Genomic DNA, 17,500 nt, shown 5'->3' with positions numbered 1-17,500 from the left:
CAGTTGTGCTACTCAGGTCTGGCTCAGACCTCACTGGACACATGGAAACTTTACACACACCGCAGTACAACATGGCTTAAACTAGCAAATGATGCTTTTCTGTGCATAAAACTGACACTAAGACATATACTAAAATGTGAGAACACTGACTGAGAGGAATTAATTAACACGACATATATCTTCTCTCGATCTTCTCGACAATACTGAAATAATTACTAGAAACACTCGATGTGACATCATGTGATGTCAGGCGTGATGTCGCGAGGTGACGTCAGCACTGTGACGTCAGCAGACATCTCGAGGTGACGTCAGGCAGACATCGTGAGGTGACATCAGCAGACATCGTGACGTCATGAAGTCGGGCAGTATCGTGGGTGACGTCAATGTGATGCAGGCAGCAGACCACAGCATGTGGCCTGGGACATCTGGTAACTCACGTAGCTCGTAGGTCTACGTGACATCGCCCACACCCACGTGGCGTCGTGATCCACGTGGTGTCGTGATCTATGTGGCATGCTGATCCACGTAGCTTCGAGTGGCCTCGGGCACTCGGATACACAGCTCTGGCAATGAATCACACAAAAAACAGCAGAAAACACAGCAGAGGGAGTGGGCAGTGGTGAGTGTATGGTAGTGTGGTGGCGAGGAGCGTGGGTTAGTGTATGGCAGGGGAGCATCTGGCCATTCCTCCTCCTCCTCCACCCACAAACACGTGGAGAAGCTCACACTGGACGCAGAAATCACCACAAAACTCACCTCTGGCTTGTTGAAACAGCTGTGCCGAGCTGAACAACAACAGCAGCAACATACAAGTGACGCTGAACACATGACTTGAGAAACAGCGTGGGACACTGTAGTGTGGGATGCTGTAGCGTGGGGTCACTGTGACGCCACTTACAATTCTCGGAGAATTTCGGCAAATTTCGGCCTGGATCCTGCTTGTACCTGTGTTTGGATGCTCAAACGTGCAGACACGACATCAGGATAACTTGTTGAGAGACGGATGCTTCTTGCATGGGATGATGAAGTGAAGATGACTTCATCCATCTTCCTTCCTCGCTTTGGGCAAACACACTGCTGCGACCACAGCTGCTACCATTTATAACGGGTTTGTTTGGTAGCTGCTGCAAGCGGGTGGTTAATGATACGTCTTTGGAGGCTTCTTACTTTATTGTTAAGTCGTGGTGGGTACACAGGCTTGTGTGTTTGTGCCCATGGCCCGGGAGGGCCATGCCCACGAGAGAGTGTCTTGCTGCTAGGCCGCTGTGTGAGTGAGGGTGAGGCATGTCTGGGCATACTGAAGTGGCAAGGCCTATAGGTGGCAGCACCAGCATGGCGCAAAATATGAACTAAGCTGGCAGACAGCATGGGCTGTCTGCGCAGACAGTACAGGCTGTCTACACTTCCGTCATGTCATTCACACATACCAAAAACAGCACTGGTCCTAGGACTGACCCCTGTGGAACCCCGCTGACACCTGACACCCTCTCTGACACCTCGTTACGTACCATGACTCGTTGTTGCCTCCCTGTCAGGTATTTCCTGATCCATTGCAGTGCCCTTCCTGTTATACGTGCCCAGTCCTCCAGCTTTTGCACTAATCTCTTGTGAGGAACTGTGTCGAAGGCCTTCTTGCAGTCCAAGAAACTGAAATCTACCCACCCCTCTCTCTCGTGTCTTACTTCTGTTACCTTGCCATAAAACTCCAGTAGGTTTGTGACACAGGATTTTCCTTCCCTGAATCAATGCTGGTCCCACCGTCTTTGAGGTATCAGATTCACTTAGAAACTTCTTCGCCTCCTCTTCGGTTGTGTGTATTTCATTCAGCCCTTGTTAGTATATTCCTTGTTGGTGTATCATTCTATTCTGACTTCCCAGAATCCTTTCTGTCTCCACTGTATATACTTCCTTAAATCTCATGTTGAGCGACTCACATAGGTACTTCTTGGTCGTTTCTTGTGAGCTCCCACCTTCCTTCCTCTATCTGATTACCTGATCCTTGACTGTTGGCTTCCTCTTGATGTAGCTATACAACAGCTTCGGGTCAGACTTGACTTTCGATGCAATGTCATTTTCGTACTGTCGCTGAGTCTCCCTCCTTATCTGTGCATACTCGTTTCTGGCTCTTCGACTAATGTCTTTATTTTTCTGGGTTCTTTGTCGTCTGTACTTTTTCCATTCTCTAGCATACGAAGTTTTGGCCTCCCTACACCTTTGGGTAAACCAAAGGCTCATTCTGGTCTTCCCATTATTTCTGTTGCTCTTAGGAACAAACCTCTCCTCTGCCTCCTTCCATTTTGTTGTCACATAGTCCATCATTTCGTTTACAGAGTTTCCTACCAGTTCTCTTTCCCACTGAACCTCTTGCAGGAAGTTCCTCATTCCTGTGTAGTCCCCTCTTTTATAGTTTGGCTTTTCCCATCCTACTTCTGGTACCCTCTCCACTTGTAATGCTACTATGTATTCAAAGCTCAGAACCACGTGATCACTAGCTCCGAGGGGCCTTTCATATGTGATGTCCTCGATGTCCGAGCTACTCAAGGTGAATACGAGGTCCAGTCTTGCTGGTTCATCCTCACCTTTCTCTGTGGTACTGTCCCTAACATGTTGATGCATGAGGTTTTCCAGTATCACATCCATCATTTTGGCTCTCCATGTTTTGGGGCCCCCATGTGGCTCCAGGTTTTCCCAGTCAATCTCCTTGTGATTGAAATCACCCATAATTAGCAACTTTGCTCTACCCATGTGAGCTCTTCTGGCCATCTCAGCTAGTGTGTCCACCATTGCTCTGTTGCTCTCTTGTTCATATTCTTCTCTTGGCCTCTTGCAGTTCTTTGGCGGGTTGTACATCACTGCAATGATTTTCTTATATCCCCCAGACTCAATTGTACCTACTATATAGTCCCTTTCGTCCATTCCTTCCATTTCCTCAATTCCCATCAGTTTTTAATGAGCAGTGCAACTCCTCCTCCCTCTCTGCTCCCTTTATATTTCCTCAGGATCTGATAGCTGGGTGGGAAGACTGCATCTGTTATCCCAGTGAGTTTCGTTTCTGTGAGTGCTAAAATGTCTGGAGACGTCTCCTTGATTCTTTCATGCCACTCCTAACATTTATTTGTTATTCCATCTGCATTCTTATACCAAATCTTCAACTTGTTTTCTAAGACTTCGGTCTGGGGAGAACGTTGGGGTAGGGGAGGAGGGAGGCCTGGCGGGGAACTATGGGGAGCTGCTGTGAGGGTGGAGTTTGTGATGAGGGGGGTGGTGGCAGTGGGTACGGTGTGTGGGTTTTGGGTTGGATTGTTTGCTTGCATTGGGGTTGTCGTGGTTGGGATCCTTCTGTGGGTGGTTCTGAGGGAGGTTGTATTTGTTCTTCCTCCTGAGTCTGGGTTCTTCTGCTCATCTCCGTCTTTGCCTCTCTTCCCTCTCTTTGTGTGTGTGTGTGTGTGTGTGTGTGTATGTGTTTGTGTGTGTGTGTGTGTGTGTGTGTGTGTGTGTGTGTGTGTGTGTGTGTGTATGTGCGTGTATCACTAACATAACTGTGGCTTGGCCAGGACTCGATCCTGCGTTTTCATGCCCAACCCTGTGTGAACTGAACAAAGTACGCATTCCTCTATCCAGCTCAGACAGGGCTGGGCATGGGAACGCAGGATCGAGTCCTGGCCAAGCCGAAGTTCTACTAATGATTCAAAATTACTTGTCTCATGATTCCATTGAGCATAACGAAAAAACATAACATTTATTTAAAGAAATATTAAATTAATTTAAAGCGAGCTATGCTATAGATAGTAGAAGATAGCTAAAAATTACGCTAGTTTAAGTGAGGTTAGGAGAGATTTCTAAGTTAGTTTTGGATCAAAAATACAAATCTTTACATTATTCGTAAATTTGGATCGAATTAAGAAGGAAGTTATGATGTTTATCAAGAATTTTGTCCGTGAAATTCCTCCTCGGTTTTGGCAATAAAAAAGGTAATAACATACATGGAAAAGAACACCCAAGCTAACACTAACAACATTAACAAAACTAACAAAAATAACCACAGGCACGGATAAGCACATAAGAAAACAGGACACCATCAGAAGTCAAAATAACTTGCAGCTGTTAAAAGCCCATCAAAGTGGAAACACCAAAAAAGGCTTCTCAGAAAGGTCCCCAAGGTCTCCGCAAATGATAAAAAGCGGGACTAGAGCGATAAAATCGAAGCCGTGATCAAACAAGTTTAACATTCTGGGCGGTCAGCAGCACCCCACAAGTCACACGGGGAGAAGCAGGAGCGCCTGGCGGCTGTTGGTGGGCGATGCACATCCTGAATTTGTAAAGAACCATTTAACAGTAAAGATTCTTCTTGAAGATGAGCCAGACACCCACCTCCAGTCGAACCCTGTAAACTTCTTGCTCGTCAACTTCGCGAAGTGCAACACTCACGTACAGTTTAACGAAATACGAAAATTATTCCATTCATGCAAAACTAAATTGTGTATAGCTATGCTAAGTTTAATTAAATAAGTTTTCATATAGTTTATCTTTGAAACGTTGGATGTGTTGAACTCGCACTGTTTCCAGCACTGTTCTTATCTCCAGACAATTACTGACTTGCATATCAATTCGACTTAAATATATTTTCTTTAAAATAATAAGTAAACGTTAATTTGTCCATCTTTATAAGTAATAAATAGAAAATTCATCCCATGGAATGGGCTGGTGAGTTACATTTTTCTGATGTTCAAATTTAGAGATTACAGTCTATATTTTTTTTTTGTAACTTTTAAGCTATGGTCATCTTTCATAGGATTTATTTTCAGTTTAAATATTTGGGAACATATATCTTGAACAGTGGCATCGCCGGATTATTGAAAGATTTGTACAGGATTTAGCCAAGTCGGTGATATTTACACACGAACCTTCCACCCTGACTAGTCACTCAACCCATTGAAAAAAGTATCATTAACGTCAGTTAAAACATTTACTGCGGAAGCTTGCACATCATTTCTTTTTTTTTTTTTTACAATTGTGGCTTTTGATTTTCGCAAGACATATAATATCTTTTTAGTCAATGAGAATGACATTCACATACAATCAACAAGAAAAAGATTTTCACTCCTCTTTACAAGAGTCGCGTATAGTGCTAGCACCTCTGCTGTCCTCCTTCACCACTAATACTAGTTTAACTAGCGAATGTTTCACTAGTACTCAAAACGATTAATGGTCTGGCTGAAACTAGTGACACCTGCTGCCCAATATTAGCGGTGTTGTCAACAACACTTGTATGTTTAGCTTCACTAATTCATTACGTTGAGAATTTATAGTCGTGTTTTCTATTGCTGAGAAACAACAACACAAGAGAAAATTCTTCAGACTCCTCGGTTTTCATTAAAACTTATTATATTATGTTATATATTTTATTTGACGAAATTATTGCTGTTTCTGGAGGAACTGTATTTGTTTGAAGTTGAGGAGACACTTCTGTTGACGTCACGCCTGAAAAACATGCTGATTTCGCGTCTTATATTTCAACCTAACCTAACCTTGAAGGGAGAGAGCGACAGGGTATACCAAGTATCCTCACCTTGAAGGGAGAGAGCGACAGGGTATACCAAGTATCCTCACCTTGAAGAGAGAGAGGACAGGGTATACCAAGTATCCTCACCTTGAAGGGAGAGAGCGACAGGGTATACCAAGTATCCTCACCTTGAAGGGAGAGAGCGACAGGGTATACCAAGTATCCTCACCTTGAAGAGAGAGAGGACAGGGTGTACCAAGTATCCTCACCTTGAAGAGAGGACATGGTATACCAAGTATCCTCACCTTGAAGAGAGGACAGGGTATACCAAGTATCCTAACCTTGAAGGGAGAGAGGACAGGGTATACCAAGTATCCTAACCTTGAAGGGAGAGAGGACAGGGTATACCAAGTATCCTCACCTTGAAGGGAGAGAGCGACAGGGTATACCAAGTATCCTCACCTTGAAGGGAGAGAGCGACAGGGTATACCAAGTATCCTCACCTTGAAGGGAGAGAGCGACAGGGTATACCAAGTATCCTCACCTTGAAGAGAGAGAGGACAGGGTATACCAAGTATCCTCACCTTGAAGGGAGAGAGCGACAGGGTATACCAAGTATCCTCACCTTGAAGGGAGAGAGGACAGGGTATACCAAGTATCCTCACCTTGAAGGGAGAGAGCGACAAGGTATACCAAGTATCCTCACCTTGAAGGGAGAGAGAGACAGGGTATACCAAGTATCCTCACCTTGAAGAGAGAAAGGACAGGGTATACCAAGTATCCTCACCTTGAAGGGAGAGAGCGACAGGGTATACCAAGTATCCTCACCTTGAAGGGAGAGAGCGACAGGGTATACCAAGTATCCTCACCTTGAAGGGAGAGAGGACAGGGTATACCAAGTATCCTCACCTTGAAGGGAGAGAGCGACAGGGTATACCAAGTATCCTCACCTTGAAGAGAGAGAGGACAGGGTATACCAAGTATCCTCACCTTGAAGGGAGAGAGCGACAGGGTATACCAAGTATCCTCACCTTGAAGGGAGAGAGCGACAGGGTATACCAAGTATCCTCACCTTGAAGGGAGAGAGGACAGGGTATACCAAGTATCCTCACCTTGAAGGGAGAGAGCGACAAGTTATACCAAGTATCCTCACCTTGAAGGGAGAGAGGGACAGGGTATACCAAGTATCCTCACCTTGAAGGGAGAGAGCGACAGGGTATACCAAGTATCCTCACCTTGAAGAGAGAGAGGACAGGGTATACCAAGTATCCTCACCTTGAAGGGAGAGAGCGACAGGGTATACCAAGTATCCTCACCTTGAAGGGAGAGAGCGACAGGGTATACCAAGTATCCTCACCTTGAAGGGAGAGAGCGACAGGGTATACCAAGTATCCTCACCTTGAAGGGAGAGAGCGACAGGGTATACCAAGTATCCTCATCTTAAAGGGAGAAAGGGACAGGGTATACCAAGTATCCTCACCTTGAAGGGAGAGAGCGACAGGGTATACCAAGTATCCTCATCTTAAAGGGAGAAAGGGACAGGGTATACCAAGTATCCTCACCTTGAAGAGAGAGAGGACAGGGTATACCAAGTATCCTCACCTTGAAGGGAGAGAGCGACAGGGTATACCAAGTATCCTCACCTTGAAGAGAGAGAGGACAGGGTATACCAAGTATCCTCACCTTGAAGGGAGAGAGCGACAGGGTATACCAAGTATCCTCACCTTGAAGGGAGAGAGGACAGGGTATACCAAGTATCCTCACCTTGAAGGGAGAGAGGACAGGGTATACCAAGTATCCTCACCTTGAAGGGAGAGAGGACAGGGTATACCAAGTATCCTCACCTTGAAGGGAGAGAGGACAGGGTATACCAAGTATCCTCACCTTGAAGGGAGAGAGCGACAGGGTATACCAAGTATCCTCACCTTGAAGAGAGAGAGGACAGGGTATACCAAGTATCCTCACCTTGAAGGGAGAGAGCGACAGGGTATACCAAGTATCCTCACCTTGAAGGGAGAGAGCGACAGGGTATACCAAGTATCCTCACCTTGAAGGGAGAGATCGACAGGGTATACAAAGTATCCTCACCTTGAAGGGAGAGAGCGACAGGGTATACCAAGTATCCTCACCTTGAAGGGAGAGAGCGACAGGGTATACCAAGTATCCTCACCTTGAAGGGAGAGAGCGACAGGGTATACCAAGTATCCTCACCTTGAAGGGAGAGAGCGACAGGGTATACCAAGTATCCTCACCTTGAAGGGAGAGAGCGACAGGGTATACCAAGTATCCTCACCTTGAAGGGAGAGAGCGACAGGGTATACCAAGTATCCTCACCTTGAAGGGAGAGAGCGACAGGGTATACCAAGTATCCTCACCTTGAAGGGAGAGAGCGACAGGGTATACCAAGTATCCTCATCTTAAAGGGAGAAAGGGACAGGGTATACCAAGTATCCTCACCTTGAAGGGAGAGAGGACAGGGTATACCAAGTATCCTCACCTTGAAGGGAGAGAGGACAGGGTATACCAAGTATCCTAACCTCGAAGGGAGAGAGCGACAGGGTATACCAAGTATCCTCACCTTGAAGGGAGAGAGGACAGGGTATACCAAGTATCCTCACCTTGAAGGGAGAGAGCGACAGGGTATACCAAGTATCCTCACCTTGAAGGGAGAGAGGACAGGGTATACCAAGTATCCTCACCTTGAAGGGAGAGAGCGACAGGGTATACCAAGTATCCTCACCTTGAAGGGAGAGAGGACAGGGTATACCAAGTATCCTAACCTTGAAGGGAGAGAGCGACAGGGTATACCAAGTATCCTCACCTTGAAGGGAGAGAGCGACAGGGTATACCAAGTATCCTCACCTTGAAGGGAGAGAGCGACAGGGTATACCAAGTATCCTCACCTTGAAGGGAGAGAGGACAGGGTATACCAAGTATCCTAACCTTGAAGGGAGAGAGCGACAGGGTATACCAAGTATCCTCACCTTGAAGGGAGAGAGGACAGGGTATACCAAGTATCCTCACCTTGAAGGGAGAGAGCGACAGGGTATACCAAGTATCCTCACCTTGAAGGGAGAGAGCGACAGGGTATACCAAGTATCCTCACCTTGAAGGGAGAGAGCGACAGGGTATACCAAGTATCCTCACCTTGAAGGGAGAGAGCGACAGGGTATACCAAGTATCCTCACCTTGAAGGGAGAGAGCGACAGGGTATACCAAGTATCCTCACCTTGAAGAGAGAGAGCGACAGGGTATACCAAGTATCCTCACCTTGAAGGGAGAGAGCGACAGGGTATACCAAGTATCCTCACCTTGAAGAGAGAGAGCGACAGGGTATACCAAGTATCCTCACCTTGAAGAGAGAGAGGACAGGGTATACCAAGTATCCTCACCTTGAAGAGAGGACAGGGTATACCAAGTATCCTCACCTTGAAGAGAGAGAGGACAGGGTATACCAAGTATCCTCACCTTGAAGAGAGGACAGGGTATACCAAGTATCCTCACCTTGAAGAGAGAGAGGACAGGGTATACCAAGTATCCTCATCTTAAAGGGAGAAAGGGACAGGGTATACCAAGTATCCTCACCTTAGAGAGAGGACAGGGTATACAAAGTATCCTCACCTTGAAGAGAGGACAGGGTATACCAAGTATCCTCACCTTGAAAGGAGAGAGGGACAAGGTATACCAAGTATCCTCACCTTGAAGGGAGAGAGGGACAGGGTATACCAAGTATTCTCACCTTGAAGGGAGAGAGGGACAGGGTATACCAAGTATCCTCACCTTGAAGAGAGGACAGGGTATACCAAGTATCCTCACCTTGAAGGGAGAGAGGGACAGGGTATACCAACTATCCTCACCTTGAAGGGAGAGAGGGACAGGGTATACCAACTATCCTCACCTTGAAGGGAGAGAGGAACAGGGTATACCAACTATCATCACCTTGAAGGGAGAGAGGGACAAGGTATACCAACTATCCTCCTAGTGAATGGAACTGTAATAATTATCATCTTCGTTACTCTGTTGTCCTTAACACCATTGTCAACGGTAATTTCTGAACGTTCTTCCTGTCCTTACAAACACTATTTTTCTCTTTTTTTTGTAATCAAGTTTAAGTCACATAAACATATAAAACAACATATATTTATTCAAAAGTAAACAAATTAGGGAATCATGGCCGCAACACGTCTGGAAACAAGACGGCTGCCCGGCGTCCAAGACGTGTTCAAGTCTACACACGTCTTATGAAGACGTGTCAGTCTATTTTAATATTTTTCTTATTGGCGGCTAGTTACATGTGTATTAAAGTTAATTTAACTTAACTTTCAATCAAAAATAATTAATATTTTGATAAAATATGAGAAAATTCGGAGACTGACGTCAAGCGAAATGCAAGAAAGCGGAAGTGCAATCTAAGGCACAGTGGGACGCAAGGAAACTCACCTTATAATCGTTGGGGTTGATCTACAGCTTCAGGTTCCACTATACTGACTGGCCCACTCACTTTCTCCAAGCTTCGTGTAACCTATCATAGTTATTTTTAAATTTGTGTATGGATTTGAATTCACTATTTCATCCTGATCATTCTTTCTCCACCAGTCGGATTCTGAAAAAAAAAAAATCTTGCCGTTCTCGTGGTCCATCGTTATTTAACTTCCGATTTTGTCCCCGTGTTCCCGTTTCCTGCCTCTCGAGCAGCCTTTGCCAACCCCAGACCAGGTCTCCCGGTGGAAGACCTGATTAACCAGGCTGTTGGTGCTTGCCACACAAAGTTCAACATAAACACCACAGCCCGGCTGATCAGGCAATGACGATAAAGTTGTCCAGTTCTCTGTTGAAGACAGCCAGGGGTGTGTTGGTACTTCCCCGCATGTATGCTGGGAGAACTTTGAAAAGTCTTCATTCCCTCACACTAAGTGCGTACTCATTGCATTCTTGCTTTCCACTGTGGATATTTTGCAACGTTTGCCAAGCCGCTTACTTTCATAGGTGTAGATTATGTATCTCACGCTTACGTTCAAGGAGTACAAATTAACACTTCAAACGTTCCCAGCAATTTAGGTTATTGGCTGAATCTTTGCCGACAGTAAAGGTTCTCTGTACATTCTCCAGGTCTGCAATTTCGCCTGCCTTGACAGGTGTTGTTAGAGTACAGGAATATTTCAACCTTAATAGAACAAGTGACTTAAAGAGTATCATCACTGGCTTGGCAGCTCTGTTATGAAGGTTATAGTTATTCAGCCTTTCATTTTCCTTGCTGTGGTGATAGTGACACGGTTGTGATTCCTGAAAATAAGGTCTGACGTGATCACTCCCAGGTCTCTCACATTAGTCTTACGCTCTACTGAGTGATTCAAGCTTGTTTTATACTCCGTTCCAATTTTTATTTCCTCAGTCTTTCCATAAGGGAGTAGCTGAAACTTGTCCTAAGTGAACATCATAATATTGTCAGCGACCCACTGGAAGATTTTTTTTACATCAGCTTGGAGTTTTGCTGTGTTCTCATTTGATGCAACTCTCGTATTGATTCTGGTGTCGTCTACAAAAGATGACACGGTGCTATTTGTGATTTATGGCTCTATGTTGGCTACCTGGTTACCTGGAGGTTATTCCGGGAATCAACGCCCCCGCGACCCGGTCCATGACCAGGCCTCCCGATGGATCAGGGCCTGATCAACTTGGCTGTTACTGCTGGCCACACGCAGTCCAACGTACGAGCCACAGCCCGGCTGATCCGCCACTGAATTTAGGTATCTGTCCAGCTCTCTCTTGAAGGCAGCCAGGGGTTTATTGGCAATTCCCCTAATGCATGATGGGAGGCTGTTGAACAGTCTTGGGCCCCGGACACTTATGGTGTTTTCTCTTAGTGTACCAATGGCGCCCCTACTTTTTATTGGGGGCATTTTGCATCGCCTGCCCAGTCTTTTACTTTCGTAGGGAGTGATTTCTGTGTGCAGATTTGAGACCATTCCTTTCAGGATTTTCCAAGTGTAGATTATTATATATCTCTCCCTCCTGCGTTTCAACGAGTACAAGTCAAGTGCTTCCAAGCGTTCCCAGTAGTTAAGGTGCTTGACAGAACTTATACGTGCAGTAAAGGATCTCTGTACACTCTCTAGATCTGCGATTTCACCTGCTTTGAATGGAGATGTTAATGTACAGCAGTATTCCAGCCTAGAGAGAACAAGTGATTTGAAAAGGATCATCATTGGCTTGGCATCTCTCGTTCTGAACGTTCTCATTATCCATCCTATCATTTTCTTTGCACTTGTGATAGTGGCACTGTTGTGATCCTTGAAAGTGAGATCCACAGACATTACTACTCCCAGGTCCCTTACATTATTTTTCCGCTCTATTGTATGGCCAGAGTCTGTAGTATACTCTGTTCTAGTTATTACCTCCTCCAGTTTTCCATAACGGAGTAGTTGGAATTTGTCCTCATTGAACATCATATTGTTTACCGTTGCCCACTGGAAAACTTTGTTTATATCTTCTTGGAGGTTAACCGCGTCCTCAGCAGATGACAGCCTCATGCAGATCCTAGTATCATCTGCAAAGGATGATACGGTGCTGTGATGTATATCTCTGTCTATGTCTGATATGAGGATGAGGAATAAGATGGGAGCGAGTACTGTGCCTTGTGAAACAGAGCTCTTCACTATGGCAGCCTCCGATTTAACTCTGTTGACCACTACTCTTTGTGTTCGACTTGTTAGGAAGTTGAAGATCCATCTCCCCACTTTCCCAGTTATTCCTTTAGCACGTATTTTATGGGCTATTACGCCATGATCGCATTTGTCAAATGCTTTTGCAAAGTCTGTGTATATTACATCTGCATTCTGATTTTCTTCCAGTGCATCCAAGGCCATATCATAGTGATCCAGTAGTTGTGAGAGGCAGGAGCGACCTGCCCTGAACCCATGTTGCCCTGCATTGTGCAGATTTTGGGAATCCAGGTGATTTGCAATTCTGCTTCTTAGCACTCTTTCAAAGATTTTTATGATGTGGGACATCAGAGCTATTGGTCTATAGTTCTTAGCTAATGCTTTGCTGCCACCTTTATGGAGTGGGGCTATATCCGTTGTTCTAAGTGACTGTGGAATTTCACCCATGTCCAAGCTCCTCCTCCATAGTGTACTTAGGGCACACGAGAGGGGTTTCTTGCAGTTCTTAATGAAAACAGAGTTCCACGAGTGCATGGGCATGTTGTCAATGGCTTTTTCGAAATCTATCGGAGTTAGGGTAATGTCGGAAATCTGGCATACATTTATGGAGTTTTGAGGCTCATTCATGAAGAAATCATTTGGGTCGTCGATCCTCAGACCGATTAGTGGTTCACTAAACACAGAGCCATACTGGGATTTCAATATTTCACTCATTTCCTTGATGTCACCTGTTTAAGTCCCATCCTGTCTGAGTAAGGGCCCGATACTAGATGTGGTATTTGCCTTGTTTTTGGCATATGAAAAGAAATATTTTGAATTTCTTTCAATTTCACTAATAGCTTTAAGCTCCTCCTGTCTCTCCTGGTTCCTGTAAGAGTCATTTAACTTAAGTTCGATAGTTTTCACTTCCCTGGTCAGTGCCTCCTTTCGTGTATCAGATATTCTAGGACTCCTGAGGAGCTCAGTGACTCTTCGTCGTCTTCTGTAGAAGGAGCGTCTTTCTCTTTCTAGTTTACTCCTGCTCTTCTTCTTTCTTAGGGGAATATGCCTAGAACATGCTTCAGCTGCCAGGAAGTTGATCCTTTCAAGGCACTGGTTTGGATCCATGTTATTTAAGATATCTTCCCAACATGTTTCGTTTAGGACATGGTTTACCAGGTCCCAGTTGATGTTCTTGTTGTTGAAGTTGTATTTTGTGAAGACACATTCACAGGTACATGCATTCTGCTGATCAGGACCCCTATGCATGTACGTCTGGACTTCGATTAGGTTGTGATCGGAATTAGTTGTTTTTGATATTCTTATGTCTCTTATCAGGTCCTCATTATTTGTGAAGATAAGGTCTGCTGGCTTAAGGTGTGTTTTTCGCAGAGACTTAGTAGCTCATGTGTGTGACCTTTCATCTGCACTACCTCCGGGGATTGTTTCAGCTATAACATTATTTGCTACATTCTTCCATTTTGTATGCCTTAGGTTGAAATTACCAAGCAGTAAGATGTTTGGGGATGGAGCTGGAAGGTTTTCCAGACAGTAATCAATTTTCAGTAGCTGTTCCTTGAATTGTTGTGAGGTTGCATCTGGTGGCTTATATACAACCACAATGACTAGGTTTTGGTTCTCGATCTTTATTGATAGAACTTCAACTACCTCATTTGTGGTGTTCAGCAACTCTGTGCAGACAAGGGACTCTTTGACATACAGGCCAACCCCCCCTTGTTGCCTGTTCATTCTGTCGCATCTAAAAAGGTTGTAACCGCTTATCCATATTTCACTGTCAAAGTGATCTTTTGTGTGAGTCTCTGTGAAGGCTGCAAACATTGCATTAGACTCCACTAGAAGTCCACTGATAAAAGGTATTTTGTTGTTGGTGGATGGCTTAAAGCCCTGTATATTAGCAAATATGAACGAGATTGTATTCTGTGTTTGTTGGGGGGATTTTGTTATTGGCATCAGTAGTTGTAATTCTGGAGGTCCATGGGTGGCCACTGGCTGTGCCTCCAGTCCAACAAGGCTCCAAGGTGGTGGACTATTTTCGTTATTTCCTTCCATTTTCTTTTTCCGTTTCCTGCCACTAAAAAAATCACCTGGACTTGGGTTGTCGTAGCTACTATTGTTTGTCTTGTGGGGTCTGTGCCTCCTGGTCCCTTTTAGATGGTATGCAGGGCAGTCGATGTTGTAACACTGCTTCTGGAGGACCGAGGAGTGACACATTTTTGGGTGAAAGAAAGTACAGGAAGAAGAACGACACACTCCTTCAGACAGGAGGTCGCTACATTTTTTGGGATGCTCAAAGTTGCATGCCCCATTTTTTTTCCTGATATTCCATGCTTACAGATGACTCAAGCATAATATTTGTACAAATTCACCTTTGGTTGAGAATTGTTGGGAGGTGTGTTTTCAATTTCTGCAGGTTCTGGGACTGCACTATAATCCTCAGTATCCAAGCCAGGGCCACCCCATCCTGGATTCCATCTACTTTCCTCTGCAGAGGAAGGAGGAGACTCCTCTCCAACATCTGTACTGTGGGCCACGGTTTTGTGCAATGATGGTTGTATATTTACGGTTTTAGTGGTGGTTGTGGTAGGATCCCTAGTAGAGTCTGGGCTGGCAGTAAGGCTGGGGCCTGGGTCTGAGTCAGCACAGGGGCTGGGGGCTGAGCCTGGGCCAGCACCAGCACTGTGGATATTAGTGCTATGACTGGGGGATGGGTCTGGTTTAGCACTATGTGGGTGACTAGATAGTTTCTAGTCATCTGTTGTGGTATGGGCATTCTGCATTTTTTGATACACTTTCTCTTGCTCCCATGTTTTATATATTTTTGGTAGACTATCCAAGAGGTCATCTTTGTTTCCTTGATTATTTTTTATCATTTATTACTCTCCTTAGTACCTTTCTGATACCTGCCCAAAGTTCTACATCTTTATTGCACAACCAGAAACACCTTGCTAGTTCGAGGTCATTTTTTGAGGTTGTATTTAGTCTAGTACAAGAGATATGGTGTTTGGCTATGAGAATGAGAAAGAATACAGAGGCCAGTACTCTGCCTTGGGGAACAAAGCTTTTCATTATGGCGTCCTGTGATTTCACTCGGTTCACTGTCACACTTTGGATTCTATTCGTGGTTCACGTGGTCGCCAAGTGACTTGTGTGGTCGCCAGGTGGCTTTTGTGTACGCCAGGTGGCTTGTGCGGTCGCCAGATGGTTTGTGCGATCACCAAATGCCTTCATCAACCTAAGAAAAAAAAGACAAATTTATTCATCAGTTTATCGTTATTGTATACCATCAATAAAATGACGCCCCACAAAATAACCTCGGTTGACTCATACGAACGTGAGGCGCTGATGAACCAGTAGCAAGCAAGTCAGTATGTACCAGGCTTCCTCCGGGAGTAGTGAGGAGAGAGTAGTGTCTACTAGGCTCCCTCCACCACACACCTAGAAAATAAGGACGACTCAGGCAGTGAAGTTAACCTGGTGTGAAATTAACTCACTTTTCATGTGACTTTCCTACACGTATATTTTTTTTCATGTTTAGCCTAATGGCAATGTAGAAAGAAGTGTCACCAACTGTCTCCGTGATTAATTTTCGAATTTCACGTCTTTGCGAAGCTAATATTTAAATGTTATGTTTTGACATAGCGATATATAAGGATAACCCACAGCAAGTTAGTAACGCATGTTTATAAATACAGGCCAAACATCCGCTGCCTGAGTAGAAGAGACTAATACGATGTGGTATAAACCTTGGTAAATGACACCCACAAATTCATTTAAAAAGGACACCTGAGCAAATACTAAGACATATTTATTAGACAACGTTTCGGTCCTGGGACCTTGATCACTTCTAACACCTCACTCTCCGCCTATATATACACTATCATTTCAATCTCTGTGTTAGAGGTAATGAAGGTTCATGGAACGAAACGTTTTTAATAAATGTGTCCTAGTGTTTGCTCACGCGTCATTCTAAACCGATCTAAAACAGGCCTAAATTTTCCCTGTGTCAATCATAGAGGTTAGGCTAAACACATTTATCCTTTCACCGTACCTATTTTTTGTGTATAAGGCACTTCCTGCAGGTGTACTGCTATCTACAATATATTATTGCCACAGATTCTGTCTTCTCTTTCTCTCATTTATTTTCATTAAACAGTCTAAAGTGCCTTGATGATGCAAATACTTCATTTTAAAACTATTTTTCTTATCGACTCGGAGCTGGTTTGTTGTCTTACATTGGTTCCCCCTTCCATCCTGTCATTCAAGGAAAAAAGACAGTGGATTGGGGCAGCAAATACTGTCTGCTCCCTGCCGGGGCTGGAACATCTGCTGTAGGATTTAATTGAATTGACCCAAGTGGTAGGGCGGGCCTGTCGTCAACTTTGAGTTTCGGACCCAGCACCTGCCCTCAGATCTATTTATTTGGGACTCATTTGTAACTTAGACAATCCGTGACTCATAGCTAGTGTTGAAGATGTGGACACAGACTAGTGTATGGACACACACAGGACCATACACTAGTGTGTGGACACACACAGGACCATACACTAGTGTGTGGACACACACAGGATCATACACTATTGTGTGGACACAACACAGGGTCATACATTAGTCACGCAGGGTGATCCATCTTCGACACCGTGGGCTACTTCAACACTTCAGATCTGCATAGTTGGGGTGGCTCCCTTACTGCTGGGCATCCGGCTGTTGTGAAGCTCTTCTTGATATATATATATATATGATAGATATATATATATATATATATATATATATATATATATATATATATATATATATATATATATATATATATGCAAAACAACCACTGTGAAAGAGTAGTGAAATTCCAAGCGCTTTCGTGACTACTCACTTTATCAAGGAACTATGAAAGTAATATATCAAAGGAAGGCAATTAAAGGGCTTAGACCACACCTCACAGTCAACCCCCACAACAAAGAAACACCAGATGGGCGACAATACCGGACTCATAAGAAAAGAGGAACACTGCAGTAGGTCCGCTGGTCCAACTAGACAGGTCCTCACGACATCCCACTATCAAAATATTCTACCCAAGAAATATATATATCTATATCTATCTATCTATCTATCTATATATATATATATATATATATATATATATATATATATATATATATATATATATATCAGAAGAGCTTCACAACAGCCGGATGCCCAGCAGTAAGGGAGCCACCCCAACTATGCAGAACTGATGGCAGCCAGAAGCTTCCAGATGGTATCATACTTCAAGCCTGGACAGACGGTAATCAGGTGGTGTGGGACTACACAGGTACATCTACCTTGGCAGATACCTATCTCT

The sequence above is a fragment of the Cherax quadricarinatus genome, chromosome 27 (genome assembly GCF_038502225.1).
Source record: "Cherax quadricarinatus isolate ZL_2023a chromosome 27, ASM3850222v1, whole genome shotgun sequence".
NCBI classification, from domain to species: Eukaryota; Metazoa; Arthropoda; class Malacostraca; order Decapoda; family Parastacidae; genus Cherax; species Cherax quadricarinatus.
Note: the sequence above shows the minus strand (reverse complement) of the source record.